The 19,118-nt window shown below is 43.5% G+C and overlaps 1 protein-coding gene across 4 annotated transcripts in view; it reads left to right on the forward strand.

The window, feature by feature from the left end:
* The first annotated feature begins 1,854 nt into the window (after positions 1-1,854).
* SMAD9 (SMAD family member 9) overlaps positions 1,855-19,118 on the forward strand; it is a 74,069-nt gene continuing 56,805 nt past the window's right edge. For 2 of the 4 annotated variants that reach the window (XM_051831791.2, XM_017350172.3), the window contains exon 1: positions 1,855-2,086. The gene's annotated coding sequence lies outside the window, so the exon portion shown is untranslated. Of the gene's footprint in view, positions 2,087-2,110; positions 2,189-19,118 lie in introns of those variants that run through there. The other 2 variants (XM_051831793.2, XM_051831792.2) reach the window with 2 other exon arrangements.

The raw sequence follows: 19,118 nt of genomic DNA on the forward strand, positions 1-19,118 counted from the left end.
TGTCACAACCTCTGGAATCTCATCTCTTGTATGATTCCCATAATATAATGTCTTCATGAAGGTTCTATTAAACAATGAAACTACAGCCATCGAGAAATTGTAACGAAAGCCAAGGAGGGTCTAGAGTGCCTATTACCAGGACTTTGAAAAACAGTCAACACGGAGGCTTCTTTCCTGGGCAGGCATTTTCTCCCCAGAATCCACCAGATCTTGCAGTTCTCAGATATAATGGATTAACTATGTACATTTTGAGGAATTCATGCCAGGAACTGTATCAGTGACAGGCTAGTGTTTAGGCAGGAAAAGTCATCATAGTGCAAAAATGTCCTGGTATGTAAATGAAAATATACAGAAAAAAGCAGACTACACACACTCTCAGAGCCTGCAAAATCAAAGTCGAACCAAGAGCCAAGAGAATTCTGTGAACTTAAAGACCCCGCCAGGAGCATGAGCCAGCACTGCGGAGGTTATCGCTTCTTTCTCTGCATTGTGTCCTCTGCATTGTTTTTGATATAAGGATGCTGGGACTGTTACTGGGCCATTGCTTAATGCAGTTATTTATTAAACCTGAGTCACAAGGCATCAGTTCTGAGAACTTAATTAGTTTACTCTCAATAAAGGGCACATCAGGCATAACCCCTATGATACAATCTGCAGCTTTTAGCAGTCCCAGCATTTCCTGGTGCCTCTCACCCAGAGCAATCTCAAACCTAACACCTGGCCTGGAGCAGCAATATATGAGCCAGGTGTAGAAAGACGATTTAAATTTTAGGTTACAGTTTTAGTACTGAAGATTCTACTACAAATGCTGTTTTGAACAAAGTCATTGTTCAACTACAGCAGTACTATCATGTGAAAATAGCTCCTACTAGGGAAGGTAAGCCCAGTGCTTTGAGAATGAGAAGAGGCAGCTGAGTTTGGGGCATTCATTGCTATTTCAGAGGTACCAGGGCCTTCTGGAGGACTGATTTCTCTACACACAGGAGCAAGTCCAGCGCTGCTGTCTGCTTTTATTCAACCCTCACCCCTGCAGCAAACACCTTTTCTAGGAAAAGCGAAGGCTTGCTGGGGAACCAAAGGTCACCAGTCGTACACCGGTGGCATTTTCTAACTGGCATTACTGAGTGGGTTCTCGGAGTCCTCAGTGACGTCAAGGTTAGATTACCTACCTAGGGGGGCAGCCAGGTTGAGCCAAGAAAGTTGTACATTAACATCACTGTGTGCCCATAAGGTTGTATCTTTATTAGATTAGATAATATGATGCATTATATGCCAAGTTGTTAGGCCAATAAATAGGGCTAAGGAAATTACAATCCACATAATTATATGACTAGTTCTAACCACTACTCACCACTCAGAGTGACTGGATTTTCTTCTGCCTGCGCTAGCTGCTCTGGCACTAGCAAAGGGTGTCAAGCGTCCCTTTTTACTCCGAAAAGCAAATAAGGAACAAATGCCAAGTCCCAGGAACCAGCAGGGCCCAGGCCTCGCGGCGGGGAAGAGGGGCTTCAGACTGATTTGTTGGTTTTCTGGTACCAACGCTCCGGTTCTGGGAGCAATGCTCATTTCACCTCCACTCAAACGGAGGCGCGAAGTCTTTGGTCTGCAGGGGTGACCCGAGCAGCGGAGCGCCCCCACTGCGCTCCTCGCTTCCCTCCATCGGGGCGGGAGGCGAACTCGGGGTGGAGGGGCGGGTTGCAGAGGAAGACCCAAAGGCCAGCCTGGGGCCGGGGGTCACGGCGCTCCGGGAGGCTGCGAGACACTTCCCACCCCCGCCGCCGCCGGCTTCCGTGCACGTGGCCGTGGGGCCCGCTGCGCTCCCGCCCCGCTCCGCGGGCCACGCCGCCCCCTCCTCGCCTGCTCCCGGAGCCGCCGGCGCGCGCGGCGGCGGGCGGGGGCGGGCGGCGAGCAGGGCTGGCTGGCAGCTTTCCAGGTCGGCGCACTAATACGGGCGATGAGGCTTCGCGGCTCCAGTCTGACTGACGCCGGCTGGGGCCGCCGCCGCCGCCGCCGCCGCCGCCGCAGCCGCTGTCTCGGTCCCCGCCGCCGCCGGGCCCTGCAGCCACCGGGCGCGCGCAGCCAGCCAGTGAGTGCGCGGCGCTCGGACGGGCGGCCGGGGGACCCCGGCGGGGGCGGGGGACAGCCAGACCCGGGGCGGGGGGAGGGATGCGTGGCACCGCGGGCACAGGTAAGAGATGCCCTCCCCAGCCGCGCGCTGGGTGTATGCGAGCGGGATGTGTGCGCGCGAGGAGGGCTAAGTTTTTCTTGCGTAAGGGAAGTCCTTGAGGTCCCCTGGCGTGTGGCTTGGCTCTTAGTCTCCTTCCTGCCTGCATTTCTCGGGGGAGTCATTGAGTTGGGGTGGCGTGGGGTGGGCGAGGGCCGGAGAGTACCTCCCGGAGCATGTGGCCGTGCCGATCGCCCGAGTCGCGCTGCTGCTACCCTAACCGCGGGAACCTGGGACCTGTCGGGCGATGCTTGTTCCGCGGCTGGGGCGGCTGCTGGGCTGGGGACCGGGACGGGGAAGAGGCCGTGGCCCCAAGGCGCCGATGGGGATGCGCGCTCGCCGTCCGCGCCCGGCGTGTGCACCGCGCTGGGGGCTGAGTGTGGAGGAGCCGCGCCGCGGAGCCCCAGACTCGGAGCCGAGTGCCCGTTTGCTGGGGCTGGAGAGCGGGGACAGCAGATTAGCCTAGGGCGGTGATGGGGTTGGAACTGTGACTCTTGGGGACCGCTCGAACAATCGCCAGGGCCCAGCTGGCCCCGGTGGCCTTACTTTCTCAGGCTTTGGATTCTGCTCACCTTTGGGGCACGCGAAAGGGCAAACCCAAGTTAGGGGTGCTGTTGGAGCCGCCCTGGGTAGCGCTGGGTTTGCGCTCAGAGCCGGGATGTTTGCCTTCGCCTGAGCCTGCCGTTCGGTGCCAGCTCCGCGCGGAGGGGAGGGGGCGAGGTGGGGAACAGATGCAGGAGACGAGCTGACGCCAGCTTTGTGATGGGAAGAACATTTTTATGGATGGCTGATCGCCGACAAGTCTTCCCGTTACGAGCCCTTCCTCCTCCCACCCCTGACCGTGGAAATGTGAAATGATAGTTTGGAAATACTCCATTGACTTATTTCTGGGCTGGGATTGGTACTCCCGAATACTGTAGCTCTAGTTTTGGAATAAAACCGCCAGTTCTGCAGCCGGTAGTCCACGAGATCCCGTGGACTCCTTTTCGTGGCCGTAGTTGTAACAAGTACCATCGCAGAGGCTTTCTGGGTGATCTTTAGGATAACTGTAAAGTCATAAGGCATTTAATAGCGAACGCTGCCTCCTAGGCAGTGACTCCGTGGGGCATTTGTACATCCATCTGCAGGAGTGAAGTGTGAATAGTGCAGGCGTATCTCCTGCCTTAGGATTCCTATCCTGAATGAGGGAATGCCGCTAGATGTTTGCATTTTAAAAATAGTGGACTATATTTAAAACCCAAGCACATTCTCAACTCCAAATAGACAAGGATTCAGTAAATGAGTTTCCCTATGCTGGTTGGAAACCATGAACGTAACTTTGGACCCATTTCAAGTTTGTGGTTATCCAAGGACACTGCAGATAAGAAAATGATGTGATCGTTTATGTAAATAAGGAGCATTTTTAAGTACAATAGGATGACAAGTTTCAAATAAAATATCAGAAAAATATCTTTTAATGGTAATAATCACCTTCGCTGGTGGAAATACAACCATCTTTAAGCCGACAGCTTTCAGCCCCATAATCTATTCTGACACAACCAACTCCCATTTTTATGCTTCACTGGCTGTCTTTGCAGAGTTGTTTTATGCTTGAGCTCTGTGGTTTCAAGCTATGCTTAAGAGAATGCCAGCATATTCTTGAACAGAGCAAATCCTGTGTTTACTAAAAATCAAAGCATAAACAACAGAAGATTAAGACCCTAAGTACTTTACAGTTGTCACGTCTTTGTCATCTGCCTTTTAAAGTCACCATGAGCTGTTCGACTTTTTTGTTGTTAAAACCTTCTTCTTAAACATCCACTGTTAATGAATAATCAGAAAATATTCATAGATATCACCCATACCTGCATCTGTGATTGTCCAAGTCTTGAGATGACAAAATTTTTTATGAAATGTTAGTAAAGATATCTGTAAGTAATAAATAGTAAATTTGTTTATCTTTTTTAATCTTGTGGCCAGTTGGAAGGGAAATAATTAGCCAGGAAACTATTTCACAAAGATGAAAATATCCAATTTCAGTTTTGCAAATAATTTAATTGTGACTCACCAGAGTGCAATAAGCTTTGCCAAAATGAAGAGATAGTGTTTTGTAAGTGGTCACCAAAACATTAATGTAGCAAACTAGTTTATATCTGACATTCCCTCTATAATAAACAAAGCAGCAGTTTCATCAGAGTCTGCTTTAACATGTTGGAAATAACACTTTTCTACTGGCTGTGCTTTGATTTAACAGAAGGTAAAGGTTATGACAAATAAGTGGGCCTTTTTGCATTTGCAAAACATTGCATTAAATTCTCAGTGAAGCTTCCTTCGGGCAGACTTTCTGTTTATTGTTTTGAACATTAGAGAGGAATTCAGAAACAGGACAGTGTCCAGAATAAAACAGTAAATATAGCAGTACATTCAAAGTATGACTCTTCTCAAATAGTTGCAATTCTAGGCTGTTGAGCTTATATTTCCTTGGTTACTGTTGCTGCTCAGTTGAAAACCTACTCTATGGCGAAAAAATGCAAACAGTAAAGTCATAAGTACTTATTCTTATAATAATATGAGTGCTTTAGTGATGTTTTGTGTTATCCTAGTGAATATCCATGTTTGAGTATGGCGGAACAAAAAGTAAACAAATATCCACTGGCAATACACTTTTTTTAAAAAAAGAGATTAATTTATTTGAAAGGCAGAGTTAGAGAAAAAGAGAGATCTTCCATCCACTGGTTTACTCCCCAGATGGCCACAATGGCTAGGGCTAAGCCGAGTGGAAGCCTGGCTTCCTCCAGGTCTCCCACATGGGTGGAGGGGCCTGTGTATTTGGACCATCTCCTGCTGCTTCCCCCAGTACATTAGCAGAGAGCTGGACTGGAAGTGGAGCAGTTGGGACCTGAACTGGAAACCACAGAGGATGCCGGCATCACTGAACTCAGTAAACTAACCTTTTAAAGTAAATATTCTTGTACACGATGTCTCTTAAGAAAAATGTGTCAACTAAAGTTATTAAGATTCCAAGACCTTTGTTAGCATTAGAAGTCATCATCCCCAAGAAAGCCATTCATCTTGCTGGGTAGTCTGCATCCTGACACTTCCCATCCGGGAACCGTGCTGCATCCCATGAATACTACCTCACTTTCTCCTCGAGTGTCTGCCTCACTTTCTCCTCGAGTGTCTGCCTCAGTTTGACCCTTCCAGGCTCATGCTCCCTGCCCTTCCCTAGGGTATGCAGCACTCAGAAGAGTGAATTACAATTTCCCTGCTTGCACAGGCTTTCCTCCCTTGTACATCTGTGCTCACACCTGCCTAGAATGCCTTCCCCTGAATCCTCACTCCCCACCAGATCCCTAAGCCCCATCAGGCACTTCCTCCTTTTGTGTGTCGTGTTCAGGTGCTGCCCTCATGGACTTGGCTGTGATGACCCTGGTCGCAGTCCTGGCCCTCCTTGGAGCTCCTGGGGCTCTGCGTTTCTACTCGTGTCATGCCTTATCTTGCATTAAGTTACTCAGATACTCATGTATTTCTTTCCTGAAGAGGATGCTTACAAGGTCTGTGCAGGCAGGGCCATGTTTCATCTACCTTTTTCATTCCCATAGTGCTGATCACAGTGCCCATCAAAGTACTCAGTCAATAAATACTAATTAAGAGGCACATGTTTTCACTGAACCCCTCGTCTCATCTGCAGTAAAATCTATAAAAGCATTTCACCCATAGAACAAGTCTTCAAGGTACATTTTTAAAGCAGCTGCTGTTGAACTTGGGCTGAGGACTTGTTAAGAGGCCGTGAGAGGGAGCCCTGAAGTCACCTCCCTCCTAGTTGAGCCTTCTCCTGGATATTGTGGCTGAGCATTACAGTTAGAGAGCTTCGTGATACTCTTATTGCATTAGCAATTTTCCATATCAGATTCACTAAATACACAATGGAAGCCATTTAGCAACGAAACAGATTTTAATGTGATATGGCTACCACAATGAAACTCTAATGTGATTCTACAGAAAATTGCTAACACGATATGCTCGCTCCCCCCTCCCACCAGTAGCCGCATAAAAATCGCTGGTGTTTTGGTGTATTAGTTTCAAAGTCTGCTCATAAATGGACAAGCAGACGGCTCCTGCGATGAGCTTCTGCTTTGTTCAGGTTGGATATAATAGGGCCCTGGTAGCAGCCTTGTCAGAGAGCTGAGTCTCCCTTCCGCGCCTGGCTTGTTACATTACCAAACAATACTAAATCCCATCCAAAAAAGACATCCTGTTTAATGATTCAGTGTTAATAGAGTTAACACAGGAATGCACAAAATAGAGTTTGTGTAAATATCGTAACTGTGTAATACATTCACTTGTACAGTTTTTTTTGGGAAGCTCTAGTCAACACAAAACCAATTTTTCAAGAATCCCATTTATATTCAGAAATTAGAATGAAGTACTAGGGGCAGGCATTGTGATGCAGCAGCAGTTAATGTGCTTGGGACATCTGCATCCCGTATGAGTGCCTGGTTCGAGTCCCCACTCAGCTTCTTATCCAGCTTCCTGTGAGTGCATACTCTAGAAGGCAGCAGGTGATGCCTCAAATACTGTATCCCTGCCACCCACATGGGAGACTGGATTGAGTTCTGGACTTCTGGCTTCCTCCTGGTCCAGCTCTGGCTGTTGTGGGCATTTGGAGAGTGAACCTGCGGAGGGAAGATCTTTCTCTCCATTCTCTCTCTCTGTATTTACTGTCAGTCGCTCTGCCTTTCAAATAAATTAAAAAATAATAGTATTTTAAAAATAATATGAAAATATGAGGTACTTCAAAAAGCTATAGAAAATGGAATTAAAGACTAAGTTTATTTTGGTGCAAAAAATGTTGAAATCCATGCATATGAGGGCTCTTCCAAAGTTTATGGAAGATTCATATTATGAAAAACTCTGCATGGATTTTAGATTTTTGCACCAAAACATCTCTCAGTTTCCATGAACTTTTTTGAAGTACCCTCATACATAAATATTAAGAATTAGATTGTAAATTTGTTTGCACAGGGCTGTAGTACTTTAGAAGTCATAAACACTGAAGTTTATGGTTCACTCCTCTCATTCTCCAGTCCATATTTAATTCAAAGAAAAAAAATTAACCCACAAAGTAAGTGTAAATGAAACCTACATAGTTCTGACTTTTCCTGTAATGACAATGTCTATTTTCTTTTCATTTTTTAAAATACTAAATACCAAAACATTATTCCCCTTCCCTCTCTGGATATTCAGCTGATATCCTTGGTAGGGATTACTTTTATATGGATCTCCTCTTTGGGAAATTTAATATTAACTGTGTCATTATTTCCTTTTCTTCTTTTTTGAAATGTAATATTCCTGCATCATGAAATTTGCTTTCTGCTGTGGATTTGAAAATCAGTCTTTGGGTTGTAAACGCTGGGATTACCCTGGTTGACCATTCACTGCAGATCTCCAGTTCCCAGTCTTCTCCCATTGGACAAAAGAGCCTGGAAGGTGCACATGTGCTCTTGGGGCCACCCAGATGTGCTGCTGCCATTGGGGATTCTAAGATTGATTGACAGCCTAGAGAGGCCTAGGCAGTAGTGGCACCCTTTCTGATTCCAGAAGTGCATCCCTGGATAGATTGGGCCTCTTGCCTTCAAACCCCGAATATCTTCTTCCATACAACCTAATATTTTTCATCTTAAATCTGTTAAATTGCTTGGAAGCTTGTCAAATACAGATTAGTTTTTGAGTAGTTGAGTGTGGATGTGGGTGGGTAGGTTTGTTTTGTTTTTACAAAATGTTGTAATTATGAAATGGTTAACATAGCTCTTGAAGGATTTTGTCTTAAATCCTCATGGGCTATGGGAGACGTAGAGCAGGTTTACAGAGAGTTTGATGGATGGTAGTGTTCAATTCAAGTGCCAGACATCACTTCTGAATTCTTATATCTAAATTTAACTGGTTGGGCAGTACCACATTTCAGAAAATAATGATAAATCAGAGGTTTCATTTGTCTTCCACCTTGTGGTAGAATATTTTCTCTTGTCACTCATACTATGTTATAAATCCACAAATTCCTTTTCTTTTTTTATTTTTTTTCTCTGACAGTCACATAGGAGAGAATTGGAGTTTGGGAGGAGGAAAAGGGGAGTAGGGAATTCTATAACTTGAGTCTGATTGCACTTGTGGATGTTCAAGTGTAGGGAGGAAGGTGTTGCAGAAAGCAAGTTGGCAGATGTAGTTGTCATGTATTTGGCTTAGAGTAGCAGTATTAAAGGCCATTGCCTTGGGAGTTAAGCAAGTCCTAGAAGGCCTACCAGGAAGGTGCATCAGCACTCATGGTATTTCTACAGGAAAATGAATTCCAGTTTCCAAATGGCCATATAATATTGAGCATGGTGGTTCATAAATTGGGGCCACCAATGATTAGTGATATGCATGATTATTATTATTATTATTAGAAGCCACAATGGTGGAAATGATCGTGGAGGACAATATATGTGTGAAAGCTGGGGCAGGTGTTTGGCGAAGTGATTAGATCCCACGTGGGATGCCCGCATCCCTTATCACAGTGCCGGGTTTTAGTCCTAGCTCCTCTGCTTCCAGCTTCCTACCAACGCATGCCCTGGGAGGCAGCAGATGATGGTTCAGATAATTGAGCCTCTGCCACTAAGTGGGGGATCAGGACTGAGTTCCCAGCTCCTGACTTCAGCCTGGCCAAGCCCTGTCTCTTGCAGGCACTTAGGGAGTGAACTAGCTGCTGGAAGATATTCTTTTTCCCTCCCCTTCCTACTTTTTCTCTCCCCTCCCCTTCCTTTTGGGTTTCTTTCTCTTGTTAAGGATTTATATCATTCTTTCTTTACTTCCTAGTGATCGTAGAATTTCATATTTAGTAACAAAGTTAGATCAGATGCCTGTCAAATGCAAACCTTAGTGAAATAAATGCTTCCCTTGGAGCTTGTTGACTAAGGATGCATTTACACAAAGCAGTCATTAGATGCTGGTTGTGTTTGCAGACCATGGCAAATCAGTGGCTAGGTGTTGTTTCAAAGGAATGACACCCTCTTTGCTTTTTGTTGTTGTCTTATCTAAATTTACTGTGAAATATTTAAATACACTTTTGTTGTCTTTTAAAAGCAGTGTGTTGATTATATTACAGGGTTTTATACTGTTAGGATGTTGTGGATGTAGCAATTGCTCTAGAATGTGGGACTTGTACATTTATGGTACTTCCATAGGTTGTTCACTCAACTGTTATTTTCTTTATGCCAGCTGTATCTATACTGCTTCAAAGGCCTCAAAACATGCCGTGGGGACAACACAGAAGATAAACTAACAAAGCAATAATAAAATACCGAGCTTTGGGATTTCATAGCTTAGTAAGAGAGTAGCTATTAAATATGGAAATGTTGTCTCAATATTAAGATCTTCCCCCACAGTAAGCTACTTGGATTTATTTCTCTGTGTTTTTGCTAGTTAAAATGCTGTTTTCACTGTGTATGAATTTTGAAGCACAGTTGACAAGCATAATGATGAGGATGAGCCCATTGAGGTTTGGAGATAGGAATAGAGGTAAAATAGAGGGCATGCAGGTACAGAGATTTATTGCAGAGAGTACTGGTAAGAGCTTAAGCATGCTGCAGACATCCCTGGGTGGCAGGATTTCAGCTGCTAACTGGGCCTTCAAACAAGTCTTCTCTGTTTTTCCCTGTAGCCTGCAACTAGTACAACAGTAGGTTTTCATGGCCCCTCCTACAGTAGGCTCCCCCTGCCCTTCTCACTGCCCGGAGGTGCTCCCATACCACTTGGGAGAGCCCTGCTAATGACAGTGGTAATAGTACACCTGCCACCTATCCGGCAATACTATCTTTAGATCTCTGTCCCATCCCCTAGACTGTAATGTTGCAGAGGGAAGGGGCCATCCTGAATCACTCAGCCCCCAGCATAGTGTCTGGTCTATTAACACTCAAGAAATTTCATTTCTTCCTTCAACCATCCCCCTTTCTCTTCCCTAAATAGGTTAGGGTTTTGCAGGAAAAGGTGAAGGAGGGATACGAAATTATTATTTTAATCTGGAAGCAAAGAAGAGCTAGTCAGTTTTAACCTATGATCAAAAGATAACTTTGTAATGCTTTGAACAGAGCTTGTAATCAAAGGGTATTTGGAGGAGAATGGGGACACACTAAAGTGAGGTATGTGTGCTTCTGCATGGCCGTAGTCACCCGTGGCAGAGCAGGTGAGATAGCAGTTGCCACACCATGTCCACTTCCTCATGTCTTTGGCAATTAAAAACCTGAGCCTCCCCAAACCACAATCCATAACTGAGCTGATTAGTAATCCTTCTCCTTCAGTTTGTAAACATCACCCTCAGACAGCCTTTGGCCAGGAAACTCCACCTCCCTCCACACACACATCTATAAAACTTTCAAAATTGCCCATACAACATTTTAAAAACCATTAAAAATGTTATTTATAGCCATTTAAAACTCTGCAGGTATTCACATACAGGTTGGTGTTCTATATAATGTCCCTTTTAAATAGATAGATTATTAAATGCTCAGGAAGTAGAGAATGCATTATATAATTCTGCCTTTAAAAGGAATTTATTGTATTACATTAGCAAAGCAGTGGGCTTTGGGCCAGAAGTTTGAGTAATTACATAGGGCTTAATAATGTGAGAGGGCTTAAACAAGTTTATGGGAAAAAATAAAATAAAAGATAATGAGCATTTTTTACAAACTTTTTGATGCCTGCTCATACAATAGTTTATGTTATTCACAAAGCTGAATTTTACCTTCATTTGCTCAACATTTATTGATGGCTTCCTGCATGCCAGACTGATGCTGGGTGGTACAGACCGTAATGTGGCATGGACTCTGGACTCTGGAAGAAGCTCAGCATCTCGGGAAAAAACAAGTGTGAGGAGTCCGAGGTGAGAAGTGGTGTTGTGAAGGTGTACGCGAGGTGCTGTGGAAGCCCACAGGGGCACAGGAGAGTGGATCACCAAGGCTGCCTGGGACAGCTCAGTCCCAAAGGAGGAGAAGGACCTGGCTGCCCAGGGGCCTGCTGGGCAGAGGACCAGAGAGTTAAGGACGAAGGGAGCTACAAGGCATGAGGCTGAAAATGTAGTCTGGGGAGACCAGGTTGTTAAAGTTGATACTCGCGCACTCTCCCCACCCCCATCATATTTACCGTGCGTTTCAACATGTAAAGTTTATAAATACATCCTCATAGTGAAAAATTTTTATCCCAACTCACAGAAAGAAGGCATCTCCCATTTGGTTGCAGTGTCTCAGCAAGACATCACGCAGGAGGAGTGTGGAGTGATGAAGGCTCGGATGGGAGGATGTTTCTGGGGGACAGGCTGGAGAGGGGAGGCACAGTAGGAGACAGTGGCATGAGGCCTGACAGTCTCTTTGGAGGATGTCTGGGATGGCACATGTCTAAGAAACATGAGCCGGGGTACATCAGCAGCATTTGGGAATGAAGGCTTGAGGAAAAAGAAAGTTTGACACTTCCTTGAGATGGTTCTGAGCCAAGGGTGGCTCCAGGGTTTCTGGAGTGGCCAAGCCCCCGCTTTACGTTCACTTTGCTGTCATTGCACCTGCTAATAGCAACTCTTCTTTTCTCTTGAAGCTTGCTGCTCTGATTTGCAGTAAGCTTGAAAATCATATGAATGCGCTTGTTTAAATTGAGTCCAAAATAATTACAATTGGTGCTGCGTGATCTTTTCATTCAAGCTTGCTAACATCTGTCTTGACAGGGAGAACTCATTTTTGCTTGGTGCTTCTTCTCGATTATGTTTTATGCAGGTGAAGTTGCTGGATAATCAAAATTACTCCTAAGCGTCCGGATCCATTTATCTTTTCGCCTTCTCCCTCCCTCCCGATCCTGGAATTGTATATTATGGGCTTAGACATTTCTATCTATAACTCTGAAAGAGTAATAGCAGTTAATGCTGACTAGAAAGAAAATGATATAATTTTAATTATGTGATGCCAAGATGTTGAGATGATTGACATACTGTTTTCTGAATAGGAAAGTTTTATCTTTTTATTTGCTTCTTTGTTCCTAGTCTGTTTTTGAGGTGATCACTGTTTTGGTAGTTTTCTACTCCCAGAAATGAAGGATGTAGAAGGAAAAACAAGTATAAAGCCACTCATTCACAATGAAAAATATCATCATATTAGTTTGCAATTTTCATACCGTATTCACACATATCCTCTCAGAACGTCTGTTCCAAAGGTAGAAGTTACTATTTTCATTTTACAGAGGGAAAGACCGCAAGTGGTGCTAAAGCAATTTACTACATTTGGAATGGAATCTTTATTGTGCTAGAAGTATACATAAAATGTGCAACTTTTGAGAGTCCATTCAGTGGCATCAATCATGTTCATGTTGTACAGCCACTACCACTATCCAGAGCTTCTTTGTCTTCCCATAATGAGACTCTGCCAGTCCCCTCTCCCCCGCTTTCCCCTTCCCCAGCCTCTGGTAACCACCATTCCTCTTCTTGTATGTTCGAATTTCCCTCTTCTAGAAATATCATATCCATGGAATCGTACATTATTGGGCCTTTTGTGCCTGGCTAATTTCCCTGAGCATAATGTGTTCAAGGTTTATCCATGTTGTGATATGTGTAAATTTTCTTTCCTTTTTATGACTGAATAATATTCCATTGTATGTCTATACCACAGTTTGTTCACCCATTCATTGGATGCCCATTTAGACTTATTCCATCTCTAATTTTGGCAGAGGGAGTTGAGTATGTGATGTCTCATTCAGTGACACAGCATTTATTCTTCAAATCACATTAGAACGTCTGTGTCCTTTGTGAGATTTGTATCAAACAAACATTTGAACAAACATTAGCTAACATCCTCCAGAGTCTGCTTTTTTACTCCTTGGTTTCATTTGAGTTAAAACAGTTGTTTTGGCTGGCACCACGGCTCAATAGGCTAATCCTCCACCTAGCGGCACCGGCACACCGGGTTCTAGTCCTGGTCGGGGCTCTGGATTCTTTCCCGGTTGCCCCTCTTCCAGGCCAGCTCTCTGCTGTGACCCGGGAGTGCAGTGAAGGATGGCCCAAGTGCTTGGGCCCTGCACCCCATGGGAGACCAGGAGAAGCACCTGGCTCCTGGTTTCGGATCAGCGCGCCAGCTGTGGTGGCCGTTGAAGGGTGAACCAACGGCAAAAGGAAGACCTTTCTCTCTGTCTCTCTCTCACTATCCATTCTGCCTGTCAAAAAAAAAAAAAAAAAAAAAAAAAAGAGTTTTCTCTTTGGTTTCATTTGTGTTAACAGAACTTTAAAACAGGCATATTAGAAGTAGGGACTCTTAAAACCTGATCCAAGTTCTGATTTTGACATATTGATATAATGATTGGTGCTTTGGAAAATCTAACAGTAATTCTTTCTTAAATGTTTATTTGTTTATTATTTGGAAGGCAGAGAAAGACTGAGAAACAGGAAGAGATATGTCATCTTCTGCTTCACTCTCCAAATGCCGGATACTGTCCAGGCTGGGCCAGGCAGAAGCAAGGAGCTAGAAGCTGGGCGCTCAAATCCAGGTCTCCCGTGCAGGTGGCAGGGACTTGAGCTACCCTGTGCTGCTACCATCTGCTGCTAGCTAGATGTGCATTACCAAGAAGCTGAAACAGGGAGCAGAGCAGGGACCTGAATTCAGGTTCTCTGATAGGGTATGCTGGCGTCTCAAGTGGTTTCTTGAGTCCTGTGCCAAATACCCACCCTAAGGACAGTACTTCTAACTAAAAAAATGGAGCTATTCAAAAGAAGTGTAAGATTTCTGGACAGTGTAAGAATGTGAAGACTTTTAGGAAGACTGATCAGAACATGAAAAGAATAGGCATAAAGTAGAACAACCAGGAGTGGATTTCAAGGAAGGAAAGTCTAGAAGCAGATTTCCCTAACTCAGCTCTGTAGCTACTTGGAGCCAGATAATTCTCTGTCCTCTCTGTTGATGAATGTTTAACAGAATCCTTGGCCTCGACCTGAGATTCCAGTGGCATCTCCCTCCCTAAACACAACAATCAAAAACATGTCCAGACATTGTCAAATGTCCCTCAGTAGGCAAAGTCACCCCCTCCACCTCCCTGGGAACCACAGTCAAGTGCAATAAGTGGCTGAGCTGAGTTCTAACAACAAAATGATGATAAAAGGATGAAAACATTATCCTGAGTAAAGGAAATGAAGGCAAAAGCCAGTAAGTAATATTTATTTATTTATTTCTATTTTTCAAATTTATTTTTTAAGGAATGCAAATTTCCTAAGTACAACTTTAGGAATATAGTTGTTATTCTCACCATACCCGTCCTCCCCCCCATACTCCTACCCCTCCTCCTCCTCCCTCTCCCCTTGCCAGTCCAATCCTCCATTTAGATTCCTTTTCAATTAACTTTATACACAGAAGACCAACTCTATACTAAATATAGGTTTCAACAATTTGCATGCACACACACACAAAATATAAAAAATTGAGAACAAGTTTTACAGTTAATTCTCATAGTATGACTCATTAAGGACAGAGGTCCTGCATGGCAAGTAAGTGCACAGTGACTTCTGTTGTTGACTTAACAAATTGACACTCTTATGTATGAAGTCAGTGACCACCCAAGGCTCTTGACATGAGCTGCCTAGGCTATGGAAGCCTTTTGAGTCCACAAAATCCATCAGTATTTAGACAAGGCCTAAGCAAAGTGGAAGTCCTCAGAGAAAAGTACATCCTCCCTTCAGAGAAAAGTACATCCTTCTTTGATGGCCACTTCTTTCCTTCATGTAGAAGATTTTTTGCCACAGTGTTTTGGCCTTCCCTGACTGAAGTGTTCTCCTGGGCTTTTCAGCCAGACCAGGAAGCCTTAAGGGCTGATTCTGAGGTCAGACTGTTCCTTAAAGAGATTGTCATTCTATGAGTCTGCTGTGTGGACTGCTTCCTATGTTGAAACATTCTCTCCTTTTGAATTCTATTTATTATTATTAATATTTATTAAGCATCTTCTTTATCCAGCTCTGGGAACCATAGTCCTGAACATAAGTAATAATACATATTTGCTGAATGCCTATTTTATGCAAAGGATTGAAGCTGCAGAGATGAATAAGGCAGAAACTGTCTTTACAATGTATTATAGTACCAATATGCACAGATAAATTATAGTCCAAAATAAAACTAGAAATATGTACAAGGTTCTGACTCAGAACCCAGGTCCATTTGGGGAAATCACAAAGATTTTTTTTATATCTGATCAAAGTTTGATGGATGAAGAGTAGTGTTGTTTTTTTGGAGTGAGTTTTGCAGATGAGGTGATGAATTTCCAATAGTCAATTGAAGACCACGCTCCAGGCAAAGCTGTCTCCAAGATGCTACCTCTGTCCAGGGAATAAAGAGTCTGGGACCATAATTAAAGTGGGATGGTTGCATAGAACAATTATACATTTTTCCCTGAGGCTTGAGCACAGCAATTGGCATCTGGCAATTTATATACTTCACATATTTTTTAAAATCATCATCAGGGCAGGAGGAACAGGAGGTGCAAAGGAAACTCCCGCCCTAAGTCAGATTCCCTGTCAATGTATGCTGATAACACACTGTTGATTTTGAAAAAGTTAAGAGGTATATTTGTATTGTCTGATTAACAGTTTCCTTTTTTTTTTTTTTTTTAAGATTTACTTATTTATTTGAAAGTCAGAGTTACAGAGAGAGAGAGAGAGAGAGGTCTTCCTGTGCTGGTCACTCCCTAGGTGGCCGCAACGGCCGGAGCTGAGCCGATCTGAAGCCAGGAGCCAAGGGCTTCCTCTGGGTCTCCCACACGGGTGCAGGGGCCCAAGGACTTGAGCCATCCTCCACTGCTTTCCCAGGTAATAGCAGAGAGCTGAATTGGAAGTGGTGCAGCCAGGACTCGAACTGGTGCCCAGATGGGATGCCGGTACTGCAGCCACAGCACCGGCCCCAACAGTTTCTTTATTAACCAACAAGAAGTGTGCTGTAGTGGAACCTAGGAACAGATGGGACATTGTGGCTTAATTTATGGAGTGACAATATATTGCTTAGTCTCATGGCAGCAGTATTTGCTGTTATCTAAGATAAATATATAATTATTTAGTGACAGTTTACATAATATATAGTATTAACAGTGTTAGTACTCTTTATACTTCCATCATTATGTACAGTTTAAATATTTTACATTGAACAAGAAAGTAATAGGAAGCAAAGATAATTGCTGATGGATTTCTTAAGCCACATCACATGGATCCTGTAGCTCTGCTTTTTCTTCACTGGCTTCTGTCCCACTAACAATAATAGTGTTCAGACTTGCTGATGTCACTGCCCAGTTATTTAATTTGACTGAAAGTGATAAATGTGTTTATTTAGGATTGTGTTCAGAATTTTTTAAAAGGTCAGTATAGTGCTTTTGCATTGTAGAGTATGGTTTCTGATGTGATTGTAAAATTATATTAACTTATCAAGAAGAATTATTTATATACTGTAAAAGCTACCAAGACTTGAGAGAAGATGCAAAAGCTGTATGCTCTCTCAATTCAGAGAGGGCAATTGTTTGTTATTTTATTTTACCTTATCTGATGTTTTGTTTTTGCAAAAAAATAAAGTGTTTGATGTGACAGTTACTGATTTTTGGTTTTAGGACATTTTAATTACTCCAGACTGACTTGCACATAAGAATAACTGCAGCTGTTTGCTCACACTGCAAATTCAATTCTGAAAGGATCACCTGTTGCTAGAGCCCAAGGCCTGTCGATCTCATCTCCAAAAGGAGTTGCTCAAACCAGGTGTTCTCTCCCCCACCCTCTATCCTCCTACCCTCACCTTTCCTCAGTTTACCTTCTCAGGAGCCCATTCAATCATGCAACAAATACTACATTTGCCAGGCCATATTCTAGGTGCTGGACTGCAGCAGTGAATAAAATAGTTCACATCCAAATTAAGCCTGCATTGTAGTAGGGAAAGATGGACAATAAGCAATAAAAGAAAGTAAAATACAACATAATCTTGAAAGAGCAGAGCGAAGTTGGAAGACTCCTATTTCCCAATTTCAAAACTTACAAATCTGTAGTAAACAAAATGATGTAGTGTTACATAAGGATAGGTACGGAGATCAGTGGAATGGAATTGAAAGTCTAGATAGAAATAAATCAGACATTTATGGCCAGTTGGCATTTTTTTAAAAAAAGACATTGATTTATTTAAAAGGCAGAATTACAGAGAGAGGGAGAGACACACAGAGGGAGAGGTCTTCCATCCACTGGTTTATTCCCTAAATGGCTGCAATGTCCAGAGCTTAGCTGATCCAAAGCCAGGAGTCAGGAGCTTCTTCTGGGTCTCTGATGTGAGTGCAGGGTCCCAAGGACATGGGTCAGCTTCCACTGCGTTCACAGGCACATTAGCAGGGAGCTAGATCAGAAGTGGAGCAGCTGGAACTTGAACCGGCACCCATATGGGATGCCAGCACCTGCTATGCGACAATGGCAGCCCCTAGCCAGTTGACTTTTGACAGAGGATGTCAGGACCCAGCACTGGCTGTTGCAGACATTTAAGGAATGAACCAACGAATGGAAAATCTCTGTTTATCTATGTCCATCTCTGTTTCTCTGCCTTTTAAATAAATACAAATTTTTATATTTGAATTTTGAGTAAAATTCTGAAGGAAGTGAGGGTGATAGTTACATGTAAATCAACAGGAAGAGCATTGAGAAACAGTCAATGCCCTGAGGTGGTTGCATGCCTGGTGTGTTCAAAGGAAAATGAGGAGGCATTTGTGACAGGAGCAGGAGAGCAAGGAGAGAGTAGAAGGAAGAGACATCAGGGATGTCACGAGGGTGCCTACGCAAGTAGGGGCATTCTGCTGTGCCACCAGGGTTGAGAAGAAGTTGTGTAGGGCCTTACAGGCCATTGAAAGGACTCTGGCTTTTACCTAGAGTGAAGGAAATCATTGGAGGGTTTTGAGAAAAGAAGAATCATGACCTGACGAAAGTTTTAATAGGCCCAACATATCTGTTGTGTTTAAGATAGGCAAGAAGGGCAAGGGTAAAGTGACGGGTCCTTTTGAAGGCTGTTTTAATATTTTAATAAATTTCTGTTTTACTTCTGGTTTTTGAATTCTATGCAGTCCCATTCAAATTATAGTTTCCTTTTCCCCTTACATGCTGATAAACTTAGGACTCCCTCCCTTCAAATCTGACCCAGCCTCTGAGCTCCAGGTCTATCTATCTGTCATATTCTTCGTTATTCTTTTTTATTATTTAGGAAAACGTTTACTTTAGAATTTTCTGTCCAGATATTCCACATTCCTTCAATTGATGCCAGTTTTCAAACAGATATACATGAATATAGTTTAGATTTTTTACACTGTGGAGACTCATTATTATTCTAAATGAAGCAGAGAGAAGAGAGAGAAACAGAAAAAGAGACAGATAGGAACTCAATCTGGAACTCCTTTGTGGATGAAGAGAACCCGACGATTTGAACTACCGGCTGCTGCCACCCAGGGTGCACATTAACAAGAAGCTAGAATTGGGAGTGGAGCTGGGTCTTGAACCTTGGTGCTCCGATCTGGCATATGGGCATCCCAAATGATGTTGCTGTGTGGCACATGCTTTTGCATAGTAGACTAGGTGTAAGCTGCAAGGGTTTTGTCATACTATAGAATACTGTGAAACAGTGAAGCAGGTTTATGTGATACTATCAGCAAATACCCTCAAGCAAGTTGCAGAATTGAGTTTTTTTTAACATTCAAACTAATACTGTTTGTATATGTGTGTAATTTGGGAATTTTGGCTGATGGTCAGATGAGATTTAACCTTAATTGTACCTTAATTGTAAAGTTTTAACTTTTTTAAAGATTTATTTGAAAGACAGAGTGACAGAGAGAGGGAAAGACAAAGTGGTAGCTTTCATCTTGTGGT

This window comes from Oryctolagus cuniculus, chromosome 9 (assembly GCF_964237555.1).
Source record: "Oryctolagus cuniculus chromosome 9, mOryCun1.1, whole genome shotgun sequence".
Taxonomy (NCBI): domain Eukaryota; kingdom Metazoa; phylum Chordata; class Mammalia; order Lagomorpha; family Leporidae; genus Oryctolagus; species Oryctolagus cuniculus.